The sequence below is a fragment of the Sebastes umbrosus genome, chromosome 15, assembly GCF_015220745.1.
Source record: "Sebastes umbrosus isolate fSebUmb1 chromosome 15, fSebUmb1.pri, whole genome shotgun sequence".
NCBI classification, from domain to species: Eukaryota; Metazoa; Chordata; class Actinopteri; order Perciformes; family Sebastidae; genus Sebastes; species Sebastes umbrosus.
Window position 1 is genome coordinate 10,348,437 of NC_051283.1, and position 17,159 is coordinate 10,365,595.

At 40.4% G+C, this 17,159-nt stretch overlaps 1 protein-coding gene across 3 annotated transcripts in view; it reads right to left on the reverse strand.

Annotated features, from left to right (window-relative positions):
* Window positions 1-15,391, reverse strand: part of nrsn1l (neurensin 1-like) — a 130,111-nt gene extending 114,720 nt beyond the window's left edge. For 2 of the 3 annotated variants that reach the window (XM_037796072.1, XM_037796074.1), the window contains exon 1: window positions 15,297-15,381. The gene's annotated coding sequence lies outside the window, so the exon portion shown is untranslated. Of the gene's footprint in view, window positions 1-15,296 lie in introns of all 3 variants that reach the window. The other variant, XM_037796073.1, reaches the window with a different exon arrangement.
* Window positions 15,392-17,159: the final 1,768 nt, after the last annotated feature.

Here is a 17,159-nt window from a genome sequence, read left to right on the forward strand (position 1 = left end):
TTGTAGATGGTAAGATGGCCAAACCGACTTGTCCTGTTTCTGGTTCGCAACCTCTACTTCTTCTACTCTGTTTACTGGTGGATTACAGACATGCGTAAGACAAAGCACTTTACGATAAAGAAATAAAAGACTACAGAGATGCAAATTTAAAGATAGATTGTGGCAGGTGATTGCAGAACAGCTTGGAATCGGGGATGTCACAAAACAAAGGATGTACTAAATATTAGACAGTAGTGATTGAGCTCTAAGCAGCTAAATGAAAGCTTCTTGCTGTCATTCATTCATTGGCCCCGTTTGGGACTAACGTTAGCGCTGTCCATTGCACCCATATAATTCATTCAGTTTTATCTTGTACTGCGAATTTTCACAACGAATAGAATAATAAATCCCATCGGACTCAATGTGCAAGGTTTCTGTGCGTAACATTTTTTATCGGATTTAAAAAACGCATACAAAAAATACGGACTTGATGTGCAAAGACCTTGAGCCAGGGTGGTCTTGTGCAAACCCAGTACAAATAAAATAGGGACCCACTCTTAGAAACATTGCTCCATAGCGCTACTAGTGGTCAGAAACTCCAAAGGGTACCTTTAACTAAAGGAACACTGTCAGAACCTCATTGGAGCTGCAGTTGTTGAATGCTGACACAATTTTCAGTCTTTTCCACTTTTTCAAATAGTCTTAACTTATAAGGTCCACTTAGCTTTTCACTTTTACTACCTTTACCAGATCTTCTGAGCTTTTTTTTAAGTAGACCTAGATTATTTGTCTACTTTTCCCAAGGTTATGAATTTTACGCTCAAATCTCAGTCTTTTACTTTGGTTAAAATTCCAAGCTTTAAAAATGTTACCAGTTGGTAGAGACATCAACTATGACAAAAAAAAACCAAGTATCACATTTCATCTTTTCATAACGAAAGATGACAGAAGCCCTCTAGGAGATGTAATTACATTGAGCAACAGTAGCTATAGAAACAAAAACTAACTGAGAAGTAGACCAAGCTTTAGGCTTCCTATAGAGTTTGACTGAAAACATCCGCCAATCACCATCATCATGAAGTGATCATCCCTGACCACGTGGGTATATTTTGGCATTATCTTATACCCTTTTCATGATCAAAACTTGTGAAACTATGTCAGAAATAACTTGTAGCGTGGGAGTATTAACCCAGCCTTCAAAGCGGTAAATCCATAGGAACTGCATCAGTAATATAGCCGCACAGGGAATCTTTTGACATTGAAACTGTTACATTAAAGGCTGAAAAATATCAAACCAAAAAAAATCAGTATTGGCCTTCACAAAACTCATATCCGTCTAACCCCAGCTGGCGTGTGAGAGAAAAAGAGGGAGACTGCAAACCACATCTTAGCCTGCCAAAAATCACATTTCCCCTCTACAGTATAGCTGGTTTACATTAACTCTCACACATGCATGGCGGAGCCTGAGTCCACCCACTTCACATTTCATTACCAAGAAAAGCTCAAACTGTTATACCAGCTTCTACAACACAGTACAAAACTCTAATGCGATTCATCAAAACGTAAGATGAAAAAGAACTGTAAAAAGTGTTGGTTAAGTGGTGGGGAGAAGGTATAGGAGGGGAGTGAACCACTACAGATTCATCTCATGGGATTAGGAGCTGTGGAAACTGGAGAATCTGGGGTCAAACATGGCCTCTACATGTGTGATCTATTGGCCAGAGCAGTACAATACTGATGGCAGGGGAATAGCCACATATCACGTCTCTACTGCTGTACACTATGTTCATTTCTTCTGTAGCTTCACTATTCATATAGTTCCACATTTTAGTGATGTGAAAGCTTTAGGAAAGTGCTTAATTCCATGTAGAGAGCTGCAGGAATGAGTCCTAAAACCGTGACCCGTTTAAAATACGTCAGTAAATATTCCATTTGTGATTTTTGAAGCCTTTATGTGTCTTAAAAAAGGTGGTTGCTAACAAGTGGCTAAATGGGACTATACTAAAAGTCATCACGCCGACACGTCCTCCTTTACAACCTTGTTGTGTGTACTCACGCTCATGCCATCGCGGTGTCGCTTATAGCTTAATGTTAGCTTTTTACTTCTGGCGGTTGCATTCACACTTCATTCAAAAATCATAAAAGTGGTGTTCATTTGTGGAGATTATTTTATAGTTTTTGCCACAGAGTTCATTTTCTGCAGTAATCCTAAACCAAATGGAAAAATCCCATTGCTAATTTCCGGGTTGGCCTACAAAAATACATTATCCCTGCAGCACTCTATTGAACCAGGTTGAATAGGTCCAACTCAGGCTTTTTGTTGGACCCTTTCAGTTAACGGTGTATTGTTAAAGAGGCTATGTACACTATATGACCAAAAGTACATAGAAAACCAAACATTCACTCATTACTGTTTGCTGAACATCTCATTCCAAACCACTCCGAGATAACCCTGATGATGTCATCAGGTATGTCTCAGCTTGAAACTTAAAATTTTAGTCTATGTTACAAACCTGGGGCATTTTGTTTGATAAAAGTGGGTATTTACCAGGCCGGCAGAGAACAAAACACACTGTTGTGTTGCATCATGGGAATTGTAGGATCCAATGTTTTTGGACTTCGACCCATACTGGAGACTAAAAGTCGGGGTATCTTGGCCTCTGCAGCTTCAATTTTGGCCATTCATTTTTAAACCTGCCTCCCACAACTTGAAGCCCCCCTCCACTCAGGGGATGTGTTCCACTTATTGTTACTTCACTTGGATGTTTGACCTTCACTCTGCAGAGTTTGACACTAGAGGGCTGTTTTCACATTCATCTTCTGAAGGGTGATAGTTCTTCTGTCCTCACCTTAAATCTCAGAGTAAGACGAGTGCATACCAGCATGATTTTGTGACTTCACGACTACTTTCGAAGTCAGTCGTGGTCTAGTATGCAACTTTATGCAACTATATGCAACAAGTGTGATGTGGAAATTTGAAGCCTCCAGTGCCCACACACTGAAAATGGACTTTTCAGTAAAGCAGTAGACATCCTGTGTCCGACTTCACCTTGCGCTAGACCCCTGTAACCATGGCAACTGTACAATGTTGACAAAGATGGCGACAGCTGTAGCAGACAAAAATCACTGACGGAAACTAGACTTAAGGACCAGTGTGTAACAATTAGGGGAATCTATTGGCAGAAATGTTATATAATATTGATAAGAATGTTTTCATTACTGTTTAATCACCTGAAAATAAGAATCGTTGTGTTTTCATTACCTCAGAATGAGCCGTTTATATCTACATATGGAGCGAGTCCTCTTCATGGAGACGGCCGCCATGTTTCTACAGTAGCCCAGAACGGACAAACCAAACACTGGCTCTAGATAGGGCCATTCATGTTTTTGCAAGAAATTTCAGTTGGTTGAAATCTGCAACCGCACCGCTAGATGCCGCCAAATCCTACACACTGCACCTTTAAATGTCATAAGCTGTTGACTAGAACTAGACTAAGTAACTAAATCAGGTCCTATAATTAACATGCTTAATACTGGAGTGGATCTTTAATGAAAGTGCTAAATTGCCGGAGTACCCCTTTAAGAGTCCCCCTAATTGGAACTAAGAGTCCCCAAAACAGCCCAGACCATACAAGAAAACTATGTGAAAAGAGGTGTCCGTATACTTTTGGCCATATTGTGTATATATAACAGAAAAGCTCTGTCTTGTTCTGTCTTCTGTCTCCTCTCTTGTATGGATTTATTTATATACTATATTGGCATGTGTTTTAATCAGAAACACTACTGCCAAAACAGTGAGCGAAACCTCATATTTCAAAAGCCAGTTAATACTGTACTGCTATATTTCAAACTATATTAAGATGATAAAGTCTCTCCCTCACAAACCCCATATGGATCAGTTTAAACACACCCGGGTTTGGCCCACTTTCAGAATGTCACAGGACATTTATCTTTATTCCCTTCTTCCTCTCCATACCTTACAGAGAAATGGCTTTTACAGATGTGTTCTCTGTACACTCACCGTACACTCATCTACCTCTCTCTCTCTCTCTCTCTCTCTCTCTCTCTCCCTCTCTCTCTTGCACTTTACTTACATGGTTTTCTGCCCTGCGCCTCGCACTGGGCCTGTGTACACTTATAGAGCTTTCCATCTGGAAAATATATCCTTCCACTCGATGTATAGGAGCATAAAAGGAGAGGAATTTCTTCTTCTCTTTCCTCCTCCTCGCCTTCTCTTCCTCTCCTAATCAGAGAAACAGTATACAGGAGGGTAAAGTAAACCAAATTTAGAAGTCTGTACACGATGACAAATGAGGATGAAAAATGTAATATAAAGCAATGTTTAAGCATGCATTCATATTTTTCTGATAGAGTAATATACATATTATAACATAATGCTATATGTGAAAAAATAATGATAACTTTTGTTGTTATTACTAGAGCTTAAAGGAAAATACCATATTTCTATAAAGTTCTATTTTAGCTCCAATCTCTGCCAACAAATAGTGACTTCATGAAAGCTTTTTGTTGAAAACATCTCTTTCTCAGAGAAATCGATGAGTTTCGCAACATCAACATTTACCACCCACAGAAAGGTAGGATTCATCAACGGAAAATATAGAAAAGATGTTCAGTAATGAACATGCTGCTTGATTGATAGAAAGGCCAAAGCAAAAGCACCATCGCCACTTGAGCAATAAAAGACAGTAAGTAGAAGTTACTGCTTTTATTTCTTTATATGCCGTTAGTAGTCTGGGATTCACTATACAAGAATGAGCTTTTTTGACAAACTTCTCCAAGTAGCTGATGTGTTAAATATACCCATTAAAGTTCAGCCAAGCCCCTAGGACGCCGATGTCCTCGGTCGACATTAGTGTCTTTCAGAGGCTGCAGCTGGCTCGGCTTTAGTGAAGATGCTCGTCTGGCTCGTCAGGAAGGAGGCTACATAATGTTCCAAGCTAAATTTTAGCGAGGAAAAACTGGCATGGCCATTTTTAGAGGTGTCCCTTGACCTCTGACCTCAGGATAGGTGAATGAAAATGGGTTCTATGGGTACCCACGAGTCTTCCCTTTACAGACATGCCCACTTTATGATAATCACATGCAGTTTTTTGAAAGCAGTAGTATTCTAAAAAGGTGTATTTGAATATGTCTGCATACTGGAGTCCCTAAATGGTCTTGGATATACATAAATTGTAAAACTGTAAAGCTGAGACTCTTGTGGATCCAATGCAGCCAGACGCACAATAACAAACAGACAAAAGGTAAGAAAAACATTTTATTTCTCTATATAGAATCCTTTCCATAATGTTGTCAGACACGTATAATAATCCGAGTCCGTCAGCGGCAAAAAAAAACGAAGCACATTTAGTGGACAAATACCGAAGTTATCCTTTAAGACCTATGGTAACACCCTCTTACTACAGGATTAACCAAACCACCAAACTAGAAATAATCTTATATTATGTTGCCCACACAAATACTTCCACAAGAACTTTGAATTCAAGAGATTTTTTTGATGCAACAGTGATAAAAATATAAAGAGCAAAAGCTGTAACCTAAAGGCCAAAAACACAAGATGTTTCAGGAAGTGCAAAAGGACCTAATAATGACATGAAAGCACAAGATAATTGTGAGAGGAGTTGAATTTTCTTTTATTGGAAATTGTTTGCCTCGTGATGTTCTGTAGGTCACACACTGCTAGCCTTAATCTTTATCAGCTACATCCGTCCTCATACCAAACCTGAATCCTCCTGCTTCCAAACTCTTTTCTAAAAAAACAACAACACGAAACTCTGAAGAGCCTCGGTGCCAACTCTCATAAGTTTGCCAATATTCGACCCTGATCAGCGTCTAGACGAGCCGTGACACACAAACAAAACCCGAGTGCTTCTCCTGAGTGCACTGTATCAGATGTAATGACCCCGGCTGCCTCCAGTCCACTTATATAAGGAAAGATTACACAAGCAAAAAAGCACCGCAAGGAGCAGACGAATATAGCTTGGTGGATCTCCGTGTATATTTGATCAAGCGTGTGAGCTACAGTATATGTGAAAGGGAGCAGTGGAGTGTGTTTGAAAGAAAGAAGGATGTGCATGAGTCTATATGTCAGAGAGGGGTGGAGGCAGAGATGGAGGGGAAGGAGGCAGGGGGTTGCGCTCATTCTCTGCGGTTTTGGGGAGCAATTTATCATCCCGGCGCGGCTTCAACGTATAAACTGTTTGGGCTGTTGGAAAATTTACATTTTATACAACTACTTTGGCAGTATTGTTTCAGATGAGAGTCACAGCAGTCAAGTTAATGCATTGAATTAGTGTGAGAACAAAAAGGGAGCTGGGAGGAACAGGAGACAGGGCGAAGAAGAGGAGGAGGGGGTGGAGGTGTGGGAAGTGGAGGTGTGGGTTTGACTTAAACAGCAGAAGGGCTGCTGGAGCTGCTTCCACACTTCAAGGGCTTCAGTGACAGGGAAGCTGCTCTATTCAGCACCGTCAGCAGTTTTGCTTACGCGTGTGTGTGTGTGTGTGTGTGTGTGTGGTACATGTGTGCCTATCCACGGGGAATGAAAACTCCCGGTGTTGTTGTTCCATAAAGCAAGGACACTTTCATACATAGGCGCAAAGGACAAGTACATACAGTACATACTATATGGCCACATACTATCCAGTACACTGATATATATCGCTGAGCTTATCCACTGTACAGATATTGCACCTTTTATTAAAATTCAGCCACATTCACCTTTTAATGTACATGATTATTTAATTTAATATTTTATGACGAAAAAGCCCTTAAATGTAATTAATTATCATGTGACATTTTGATTGGATTCCACACAAGTATGCATGAATATGTATTACTAGTCAGTGTCACTTGATGTAATGTAATTGATTTCTCATAACATTGCCCTTTTGAAAGAGTAATTACATTACTTTATTAATTTACTGACAACAGCAAAAGTGATTACTTACACTACTTTCACTACTTGACACCCACACGTCACATAGTCTGTATTTAAAGGGGACATATAAAGCTCATTTTCAGGTTCATATTTGTATTTTTGGGGTTTCTATTAGAACTTGTTCACATGCTTTAATGTTCAAATAACACATTATTTTTCTCATACTGTCTGTCTAAATATACCTGTATTCACCCTCTGACTGAAATGCTCCGTTTTAGCACCTGTCTCTTTAGGAACCCCTCCTGAAAAAGCCCAGTCTGCTCTGATTGGCTTATGAGAAAAATATGGTGAAACTTTGCAAAGGTAGTTAACTAGCAGCCAGTCTAAAGTCAGAAGGTATTTGCTGACCATCAATTGCTAACATAGCTTCACCCCGGTGACTGATCCACCATCAAACTCCTGGTAAGACCTCCTCCTCCTATAGCTGGACGCGATGCGAACGAGCGAACATCAGATAGTTTCATTTTCTCCCAGTGAAGATGTCCTAACCTGCTTCGTGCGTCAGCGAACCGGCAAAGTGACGTGTCGCTTCTTTGAAAAAAACACTTGCCCTGGCTCTATTTATGCAAAGTTTTGCGTACCTTCAACCTATTTTCACTGGTAAAAATCGACGTCGGCAGCAACAGACAGTTAATCAATATCACTCTCTCTCTGTAATAGAGGGCGACAACGCTCGTCGTTTATCTGGACAATTTGTCGCGCTCCATTTGCCAGAGTTTTCTCAGTCGCTGTATGTTAGGCAGAGGTGTAAGACAGCAAACAAGTCAACCCTTAAATTGTCAAAGTAGCTGAGTATTACTGGGATTAGTAACTGCAATGCAAATACTGAATTTCAAAAAATAATCACTATACCGCTGCTACTATAGAGTCCTGTTGGGATATCACCAAAAAATTGCATTCTTCTTTGCATTCATTTGAAATCTTTTTACTCCGATAATGCTCAAATTTAAATAAATAAATAAAAATCCGTTGGCCCAATGCGTTCTCATCACAGCTCATCACATAGGCCTACTGATACTTTGTCAGGACCCGTTGGCGTCACTTTCTAACACACTGGGTAGTCCAGCGCATCAAACTATGACGCTCCACTACGGTCACAATAAACACGTGGTTAATGTTGTGAATTCAAACAAAAACACTTGCTTAGGTTTAGGCCACAAAACCACCGACACGTTCTCATTCCAACTCGTCACATGCGGACGCTTTGGTATCACTTTTTCATCTCAGTAAATAAACATGTGCTTAATGTTGTGAATTAAACAAAAAACTTGCTTAGGTTTAGGCAACAAAACCACTTAGTTAGGTTTAGGAAATAAAAACGTGGTTGGGCTTAAAATTACTACGTCTGTGAAGTGAAAATGAGACTTAACGTTGTGAACACGGGACACAAACGAACAACTGATTATAAAATAAAAGTGAAACTTTAGACACGGGACACGAACAGCAGTCTCCTGGATTAAAGCCCTGTGTTTGTTGGACCCATCCACCACCACTCCCACCCGCCCTGTGTGTCTCTTTTTCGCTCTTTAAACTACGTCACCACAGCACTTTCTCGGAGCATTTACTGTTGCCGCAGATGGGTTTACATTGTAGTTAATGGAACGCCCGCTGCATTTCCCACAGGCCGTATACGGTGCCTTGTGTGTTGTATCAACCTCTGATGGGTGTGACAAAGTATCGATAATTTACGCCCTGGGAAAGAGAATGGGATTGTTGGCCACATTGGTTTCACTTTGCCCCATGCTGCACAAATTCACAAAGAGACAAACAACTACCAGGAGAAACTCCCCACTGTGTAGTGTTGTCAGACCCCCACTGACTGTTACTAAACGATAGCGAAGGAACCATAAAAGAACACTTTGTATCATTCAGGAGGCTGAGTGAAAAAAAAAAACGAACGTCAAAACACACAGCGAGTCCGTAGTACGGTGGCACGGTGGCACGCAGCAGTAAAGTGCAGCCATCCCTGGCTGGCACATAGGACACCCATTCACTCTGTGACAGGGTGTCACACCACATGATTTATGATGGGTAATTATGGTTATGGAGGTGACATCATATCCTACTCGCCGGCTCCCGCATGTATCCAATCTGTGTATGTGTGTGTCTGTGCATGTGTGTGTGTTCGCATGTGTGTTCCTGACTAATTAGTTATGCTGTCTGGATCCAGCAGCGACTGTCTTTGTTTTTCTACAGAACGGAAGACAAGGCATGTCACAACAACATATCTCGCAGTTCCTCCAGACGTGCAGCAATGCACACGCGTTCACATGCGCGCTTAAACACACACAACGCGCTTGCACATATGGCTCCACAAAAGAATGCCTCTACCTCACTGTTCTTGCTCAAATTTTTTAATTCTGTGTTCATTTCAAGAACAAATTTTTTCTCATCTCACCTCGGCGATGACGAGGACGGGCCAAAAGCAGCGAGGGAACAGGAATGATCACTCACATTTCTTGACAGAGCAAACCATCAGTTTACCACGGTCTGAAATTGGCGGCAGTGAGAAGCAAACAATTAGAAATCATTACTCTGCACCTAACTGCTGCTGACAGGCATGGGCACGACAAATGAGGAAATGGAAAGATTATAACACAATTTATCCCTCCTGTCTGCTAATTCATTTGCCAGTTCTAAATAAATGCATTCATTTAAAAATGATTTGACAAACCATGCCTATACCTCTTGGATTAGAGACACGGAGGCTGCTGGAAAAAAATGTTTGTATATTTAGATGAGGCTTTGCACAGTTAAGTTAAAACCATCATCAACCTGGAGGGGATTTTTTATACGGATATTTTTCCCCGATCTTGACGGAGCACTTTTATGTTGTTTGAGGAGTTTGGAGGCTAACAAACTCTGCACAGGTCACTGACTGCAGATAATGTGCGGAGGTCACTGTGGGACACATGATTGTCTTTAATAAGGCAATTTGGATAAAGTTAAATGATGACATACAAAAAGGAAAATAGATCAGACCCACTTCCGTGAGTCACCAGAATGAGTAGCATTACTTTGTTTTGCTGTTGAGTGGACTCATTTCAGTGTTCACTCTGAAGCACGGCCATAGCCACAGGGGCCTCATTTGGGAACGGGCTTCAAAAGTCCATATTTGAACTTTAAACTGCTATTAAGGCAGCGGCAGAAAATCAAAACAGCACAAAAAGTCTCTACAGATCAGCATTTAGATGCTGTGTAAAAAAAAATACAATATATATATAAATCCCTTTGCTCCCTGAGCCTGCAAATATTTTAACAAAAGTGACCTTTAACCTTGGCTCTCACGGATGAAAACTTTTCAAACTCTCTAGCCCTCGCTACTGTTGTTTTTTTTCCAACCATGGCGGGTTACAGTAAACAATGCACCCACTGGCCTCGTTTTAAATTCACAAGGTCATAAAGAAATAGTATTCATATAGCACTGCTGGGCTGATGTCCAAAAAACGTTTTTTCCATCCCTGTATTGGCATTAAATATTATAATTACAACATAAAGCGTAAGAACCAGTCTACAGTACCTGATCTAGTCCGGTCCTGCTCTAAGAGGGCAGTACGGTTCCTGATGTAAAAGGCGACAGTTTGTGTGGCTGACTCTCTACTCTCCTGCTCCCTTCCCCTTTATGAATCACAGAAATGTTTTGCTCTTTCCCCTCCTCTGCTGCCGGAACATCAAACTGTACCTCTTGCCGTCAAGCTGCGTAATTTTGTGGACGGCACATACGCTGAATAACTCACTTGAAGTGGCGCTCTTAAAGGGATCGTTTGCATGTTTTGAAGTGGGGTTGTATGAGGTAGTTATCCATAGTAGGTGTATTACTTAGAGTAGATGATGGTCACCGCGTCCCCAGCATTGAGAAAATACATTTATCTGCCGTCCCCATCCTCAGCACTGTATTGCTTTGCATCGGTGTTGGTACTCCTGTCCATTTCTCGATGCTTGGGGCGTGCTGACTGTCAGGTAATGCACCTACTATGGATAAGTACCTCATACAACCCCACTTCTAAACACCCATACTATCCCTTTAAGGCGGGGGTTTCCAACACGTCGCTCGCGAGCGACTCGTTTGTGAGTTGCTCGCCAAAGGTTTAAAGAACATGTAACAAATTTGATGAGACAAAGTCACTTGGTAAACCTAAATTTCTATCCAATCCAATTCACAGACATCCCGCCCCCTTCTGATACAAACTGATTATTTGCCAATCAGCTGTCAATTAAACAAGTTACGCTGCTGCCAAGTTTGGTTACATCAGTGACGCCGTAACAGTAGGCGATGTTAGTAGGCTAGGAAGCACACACACACACCAGATTTGACAATGACTGCGGAAAATAGCCAGGCCAAGAAAAAGCAAAAAAAAACCAGACTATTTTCATGAGGAATGGAAAACAGAGTTTTTTTTCATGAATGTGAATGACAAGTGTGTATATGTGTCTCATTTGCGGTGTGAGCATGTCAGTCGGTAGAAGACGTAACGTCGAGCGCAACTTCACCAAAGTCCATTGCAACTTTCCACGGGACTTTTGCGGCTGGTAGCGGTCTACGAACAGAGACGGTAAAGGAGCTGAAAACAACACTCAAAAGACAACAGTCTTCGTTTACCAAACCGACAAAGAAGAAGGCCAATGCAGCAACAGAAGCTTCATTTAAAGTGGCGCACATCCTAACGAAGCACAAAAAGCCCTTCATCAATCAAGGGAGGAGAATACCACCCTGTTGTCTGATGCCGAGTGTAGTGGCTACTTGATCTTGCATTCCTGACGGATGTAACTGAGAAACTGAACCTACAGTTACAAGGTAAAGATAACAAATATATGTGATACGATCAGTGCTGTTAAGGCGTTCAAAGCAAAACTGTCATTTTACATTCAGCAAGTGAAAAACAAAAAGGTTTTTAGCACTTCCCCCTCGGTGTGAAAGATGTTGGAAAGCCATGCAGGGGCAGCTGACGTTGTGAACATACACGAGTATTGTGACCTACTGTCTGAGCTTGGGCAGAAGTTTTCAGACAGATTCAGTGACTTTGAGAAACTTGAGGCTTGTGTGACATTTATTGCCAACCCCTTCACGAAGATGGACACAGGTGAAATTTCAGGACAGATGGCTGAACTGTTCTGTGTCAATCCTGTGGAGATGGAGATGGAGGTTATAAACCTCCAAAATGATGTCCAGCTAAAATCTCAACAGCATTCACAGCATTTCTGGATCCTAGTAGAGCCAGAAAACTATAAGAACCTTTACCAAGCAGCTCTGTTTGGGTCTATATACCGTTGTGAAGCAGCTTCTTCTGACATGAATGTCATGAAATCTAAGTTCAGAACAAGACTGACAGATGAACATTTAAATGACTCCATAAGAGTGAACCTAAGTGGATACACTCCAGCATACACCTCTCTTGTTGACTCCATGCAGTGCCAGTAATCTCACTAACTGTTAAAAAGACTAAATGCATGTAATACATGCATGTGAACTACAGATGTTGAAGGGAAGTGATGTGATACAGTGATATTTGGACGGACAGAAAATAAGGACAAGTAAAATAAGTAACATTGTTTTGTTTTCTATGACATTAATCTGATGTGATTTTTTATAGTGTGAGCTTGACACATTGAAAATGTAAAGAAATGCATACAGAAAAAAAAACATGCACATGTTGCTGAATTTAAGATGTTTTGTTACAAAATGTGAGTGTTGGATATCAACATTTTCTAAATGTTCACACAAAAGAAGCTTATTCAGCTGAGAAATGTGAATAAATGTTACTAATAATATAAAATATGAGGAGCTCTCGGTCACTTTCATTTTGTCAAAGTAGCTCTCAGAGGAAAAAAAGGTTGGACACCCCTGCTTTAAGGCATCCCGAGACATAAGCAGAGTATCATTGAAAGCACACAATATCACACTTTTAACTAAAAAGTATTCTATTGTTTTGTATTGAAAGAAAGAAAGAAGCATCATAATATGCTTTTTAGGACCGTGTTGCATTTGCGTCTATTTATCAGGAGGTGGACAGCCTCTCGCCATGAGGGAGAAATAATAACTCAAAGCTGAACCCTGAAACCTGCAGGAAACACGGAGGACTGACTTGAAAGAAACTGCCCGCTCATCATCCCTCGCAGATGAACGAACGGCTCAACGGTGAACCTCGGCCTCGTCTGTAATGTTTTGATAGTCCACCATCATCCCTCAAATAGCATGAACATCTCCTAAAGCCCACTAGAGGATTTTCTTGCTGAGGACCCCGCAGGTAGCTCAGAGCTTCACAACCGATTCTTGGGTTTAGTAATCAAAAGCATCTTCACGTCCTCCGTTTCCCGTCTGCCTGTGCTCTAAGCCGCGCTGTATCTCGGCTCAGTTGGCAGCCAGCTGAAGGAAAGGACAAGAGAGATTGTCATCAAGTCTCCCATTGCTGTGCTTCATGGAGGACTTTCATCTGACAGACAGCACTGATCCACTGAGAGCAAAAACAAACCACAACACCTGAACAGTTTGCTCAGGTGTTAGTCTGTCTGCCTCCGTCTGGTATTGACAGCCTTCCAACCACCTCAGGCCCCTATGGAGCTGTAATCCTACTACTGGAGCTGTTTAGCATATCCCATTTATTAGTAGTCTGCTTTCACACATTCCTGCCTTCTGCTTAATTGCTGCCTATATCTGAGTTTATCTCCTTCAGGATGTGACTCATAGCCTCTCCTGCACCAACTCGAGTTGACAACAAGATGAATTTCTGCTAAGTAACACCTCACATGTGTCTGGGATTTTTCGGGAGTTCGGTCTTAAAGAGACAGGCGCTAAAACGGAGCATTTCAGACAGAGGGTGAATACAGGTATATTCAGACAGTATGAGAAAAATGTGTTTTATGAACATTAAAGCATGTTAGCAAATTAGGGCTGTCAACGTTAACGCGATAATAATGCGTTAACACAAATTTGTTTTAACGTCACTAATTTCTTTAAAGCATAAACACAATCGAGCTTTCAGAGGTTGTAGCGGCCTCAGTTTTAAAGCTAGAGTGAAGATACTGGTATCATTTGAAACTAAAAAAACAAAAGAATCCATTGTCCACTGTCATTGCCATTTTCAAAGCATGGAGGATATGTGAATGAAAATGGGTTCTATGGGTACCCACGAGTCTCCCCTTTACAGACATGCCCACTTTATGATAATCACTTGCAGGTTAGAGCAAGTCATAGTCAAGTCAGCACACTGACACACTGACAGCTGTTGTTGCCTGTTGAGCTTGAGTTTGTCATGTTCAGCATATTTTTTATGCTAAATGAAGTACCTGTGAGGGTTTCTGGACAATATTTGTGATTGTTTTATATTGTTAATTGATTTCCAGTAATAAATATATACATACATGTGCATAAAGCAGCATATTTGCCCACTTCCATGTTGATAAGAGTATTAAATACTTGACAAATCTCCCTTTAAGGTACATTTTAAACAGATAATAATATGTGATTAATTTATGATTAATCCTGATTGCGATCAATCGGGATTAAATATTTTAATCGGATGACAACCCTAATGTAAACATGTTCTAGTAGAAACCCAAAATACAAGTATGAACCTGAAATTGAGCATGATATGTCCCCTTTAAGATATTTGTTTAAGTTCTAGACAGGGAAATGCAGTACAGTTGTTCCTCCATTCAACTCATGGTTTTCTGCAGTATAATGAAAGAAACAGATGCATACATCTGTGGCCAATACAGTAAATCAAACTAGCCGTAGATGAGGTAAAAACTGTAATCAAACATATGGTCACAGCATGATGATGCACACAATGTAATGTCCAGAGAGAAACTCACATTGTCAGTAACGCAGGAAGGAAGCACAAGTTTCACAAGCAGCTAGTTTACAAGCTAATTTTGAACCAACAAAAAGCCACATCCTCATCAGAGATTGCATTTCAGCCAATTTGTTCCACCCTTTTTTGCTCTCTACACAGACTGTTTACCTGCATTCAACCAAAGCCTGCTCGAACGTGATTGGTCAATACTACTCGGACTACAAAAGGAAACCAGAACGCTTCCAATGCCAAAATGTTGTCCCGTTGCCAACAGATTCGACATATGAATGCTGAATCTGGTCATAGATACAGAGCTAGAACCTATTTACTAACTTCAAAGCTTATCTATCTCTATGATATATGATGTTAATAGTCAATAAGGACAATAAACAACAATAACATATTGTGGTTACATCTTACAGGCCATCTTATGATTCAAGTACAGTGGATTATGGCATGTGGTTAAACCAACACTTTTCTAACATGCAGAAATGAGGCTTTATATTATATACTTTACAAAATACTATCCAGATATTGTTTATGGTGTGTGCTTAACCAATACTTACAGATACTTTCAAAGAAGGGAAGGACTGCAGCAGATGGTTATTGAGACCATTCAGCAAACATGTGGCTGTATACTGAAAATAAAATGTCCGACTTCCTGTTCTGGGTCAAAGTGCATGTCAAATTAGAAGAAACTTAAAGGGCCCTGGAGAGGGCAAAACCTGAAGGCAGAACAAATTGTCTCTGAGCCCTCTAGGGGCAGTGATGCCCAACATCACAGAGGGAATCCACAACAGGAGAGCTCAACATTGTTAAAGTCTCAACAATACTCACAGGAGAGAATTTCATAATAAAATTACTTTTAACTTTATAATATAACCTCTTGATTTGTCTGAACCCAGCTGCTGAAGCTTCATATTTGGTTTGGGATTTTGATGGCCAATATGGACAGGAGGAATCATTATTTTTTTTTTTAAATATACGTATCAGAATCAGATATATTTGCAAAGTACATACATACAAGAAATTTGACTCTGGTTTTACGCATCTCTCAATGTACTTACACAGAATAGAAATAACAGCTAGGAACAAGGACAGCAAAGCTGGAAAATAAAGGTGAGGAATAGGCAGGACTGACAAATAAGTGTACATAAAAATATATTAAAGCACCAATGACCAACAATAAAATAAGAATAAATTACTATAATAAAATAAAATAAAATGTCTATGTCAACGTATTCTCATACAATGGTTCGTATGATATTTTATACAAAGTCATTGCCCATTTTTCATGTTTTCATATGAATGTCCAGCGTCAATCTCCGCTCCGGTCTTTTCAAAATTAACTTCAGACTTCACAGGAAACAACTTAATTAGGTCTAGGCAACAAAACCACTTAGATAAGTTTAGGAAAGATCTTGTTAAAGTGGCAGTAGGCAGTATATTTTTGGCATCTTTGGGCAAACATTCCATAATAACCTTTCATCATATTGTAATTCAAGTGTTCTGAGAGAAATCTAGACTTCTGCACCTCCTCATGGCTCTGTTTTCAGGCTTTAGAAAATCTAGCCTGTGACAGAAGACTTTGACCAATCACAGGTCATTTCATTGAGAGAGCGTTCCTATTGGCTGTGCTCCGGTCATGTGACCAGAACTTGGCGTTCCTTTCACCAGATTTCACAATGGCGGCGGCGTCACAAACTTTCTCATTTTACAGCTAAACCGTGCACTACAAGATGATTCTGAAAACATTTGAGGTGAGAAATAGGCGTTAACGTAACATAATATTGATTCATATTTGATCAGCGCGGCCTATTTTTACCGTTTGGTCGGAGGTCGCGAGTGACTGACAGCCAGCTCTCATGGACGGCAGCTGGACAGATCAGCTCTGACTGGTTGTTTTCCTCCGGTAAGTGAAATATTGCCGTTAGGAGCTCCGGAGGACACTTTTCATTCACGTTTCATGTACTACTGTCACGATATAGCGACCGTTTCATAAAAATAACTTTTTTTAATTATATTTGCTCCAATCTCGCCTACTTCAGCTTTAAGTAACGCCACACCAGAAGTGGTGTAACTTAAACACGGAAGTTACATGACAAAAATGGCTTAGTTAGGTTCAGGAAAAGATCGTACTTTGGGTTAACGTCCGGTGTTTTTTGACCTACCCATCCACCCTCTCCTTATTCGGCGTTCGCTGCTCTTTATACTTCCTCGTTCACAATTACGCAGATTACATACAAATTGATTTCATGGGATATAAACAAATTACAGTGCATTTATTTGTCATAGGTATAGCTACGAACAGTGTATGAGAACAGCCTGTCTATATATACAAGTGTTCTGGAAGTTGTAAACAAATACAAATAAATAAATATATATTGATATGGACATGTGTGTATTGTAAAGCTGTCAGCTAGACTTGG